The sequence below is a fragment of the Penaeus vannamei genome, chromosome 36 (assembly GCF_042767895.1).
Source record: "Penaeus vannamei isolate JL-2024 chromosome 36, ASM4276789v1, whole genome shotgun sequence".
In the NCBI taxonomy this organism is placed as follows: Eukaryota; Metazoa; Arthropoda; class Malacostraca; order Decapoda; family Penaeidae; genus Penaeus; species Penaeus vannamei.
In genome coordinates, this window is record NC_091584.1 from 7,152,843 (window position 1) to 7,155,342 (window position 2,500).

At 35.6% G+C, this 2,500-nt stretch overlaps 1 protein-coding gene across 1 annotated transcript in view; it reads left to right on the plus strand.

The window, feature by feature from the left end:
• Positions 1–2,500, plus strand: part of LOC138859467 (uncharacterized) — a 35,423-nt gene that overhangs the window by 745 nt on the left and 32,178 nt on the right. The gene's annotated exons all lie outside the window — the stretch shown is intronic.

Sequence of the window (2,500 nt, forward strand, 5' to 3'; positions counted from 1 at the left end):
CTGGAAGTGCAATTATTTATGGAAAGAAAAAAAAGTCTATAAGAAAAAGGACGCTGGATAGTCAACCTTATATTCTAAACTTCAATGTAATATATCCCAGTCTAAATAGGGGGAAGACAAGCTCATAAAACAGAAATGATTATCACAAATTTGGCACATAATGACACTAAGGTGATTTGGCAGACTGGGTGTGCGTCGGCAATTATGTAAGTGCTTGTGTGTGTGCGTGCGAGTGTGTGTGTGTGTGTGTGTGTGTGTGTGTGTGTGTGTGCGTGTGCGTGTGCGTGTGTGCGAGTGTGTGTGTGCGTGTGTGTGTGTGTGTGTGTGTGTGTGTGTGTGTGTGTGTGTTTGCATGTATGACTGTATACATGCATACACACATACAGTTTACATAGACAGACAGGTAAGTGATAAGAATGAACAGAATGGCGTAGAAATAGAGAGAAAGAAAGAAAATGAATAGAATGATGTAGAAACAGAGAGAGAGAGAAAGAGAGAAAGAAAATGAATAGAATGATGTAGAAACAGAGAAAGAGAGAGAGAGAGAGAGAGAGAGAAAGAAAGAAAAAAAAAGAAAATGAGAGACAGACAGACAAAGAACGAAGCATCCTCTATAAACAGAAGGAGAAGGAAGTTGAATGAGCATAACAGCCTCATCTGCATAATGTAAATTGAACTCATAACAGGTCGCATGTAAAGGAGGGAAAGAGACACAGACAGACGCGAGAGAAAGAGGCAGCCATTTTTTATGTCTTCATAACAGCTGTTCATTAAGTCATGTCTAGATGCCAATGTCAACAAAGGTTGGGGGGCGGAGGAAGGAGAAGGGGGGTGGTGCGGAAGAGGGGGTGAAAAGGATAGGAGGGAGGAGGGTGAAGAGAGAGAGTGGAGTTAAAAAGAAAGGAACGAGAGGAGGAGGGAGAAGGGGTTAAAGAAAGGAAGGAAAGGAGGAGGGGAGAAGAAAAGGGTTTAGGAAAAAAAAGGAAGAGAGGAGAAAGGGAGAAGGAGGAAAGAGTTGAAGAAGAGAGGAGGAGGAAGGAATGTAAGAAAGAAGAGGGAAACGAATGAAAAAGAGAGAGGAGAGAAAGAAATAGCCTACTGGGAGATGACACGTAGAAGAAAAGAGAAAGAAGAAGAAGAAGAGAACCGAGTGAAGATATGAAAGAGAAATAAGCGAACCGAAAATAGACAAAAGGCAAACCAAAACTAAATCACTTTCGAACTGAAAACATTTATTGAAAGTGGAGACGGGAAACACGCGTTAGAAAGAGGCGGAGAAAAGCAAATCAAACATGTCCAAAAATATCGTACAAGTGATCGTGTGTCTGGCAGGGATGGCGAGACTCAGCGAATAGACAATTGCGAGAAATGCAAAAGGGATTCGGGAAAGCAGACGATTGCAAAACGAACGTCACTTCCTGTTTCACTCTATCTATCGGACTGTCTCCTAATCTGTCAATCAATCAATCAATCTCTACATAACACACACACAAGAATATCAATCAGTCAATCTATACACAACACACACACACGAACAAACACACAAACATGTCAGCATTGAACAGCAACACATAAACTTTATTTATTGTACAACATATATCATATATTACAAAAAGAATAACAAATATATAAATAAACAGCCAAATAGTAAATAAAGGAAGGGATAAATAAATAAATAAATAAAAAATCAAACAAATAAGCGAACACATTAGACAAATAGCAAATAAATGAACACACCAATAGATAAATATTCAAAAAAACAAACAAATAAATGAACCAACAAACAAATAAATTAACAAATCAATAAATTATGATAACCTCATTACTTGAATCAGAAAAACGCACATCCAAATAAGTCCAGTCTTTAAATAGGGACTCAAAACCATAAAAGGTCCGATAAACACGAGTGGACGAAGAAGACGGCGGGGCGAAGGTCAAGAACAGGGAGAGAAGAAAGGTCAATGTTATAAGAAGAGAGAGAGAAGTGCCTTGGGTTTCGAAGTGAAGCACGAGGAAAGAGGAGGAAGAAGAGGAGGATAATGGGAGGGGAATGGGAGTCAGGAAAAGAGAGAGAGAAATTAAAGAAAAGAAAAAAAGTCAGAAAAGACATGTATCAAAGACGGGAGTATGGGTTAGGAAAATAGAGAAAAGAGGGGGATAAGAGAAAACCAAGAAAGAAAGAGAAGGAAAATAGAATACTAAAACGAAAAAGTAAAGAAAAAATAAAACAAAAGTAAAGATTCAGAAGGAAAAAAATGATAATATTACCCATATTTTTCTTGTACACGTAAAACGAGAAAAAAATTAAAACCATATATATATATATATACATATATATATATATATATATATATATATATATATATATATATATATATATATATATATATATATATATATATATATATAAAATAAGTGAACTGAAAAAAACAGCAATATATATATATATATATATATATATATATATATATATATATATATATATATATATATATATATA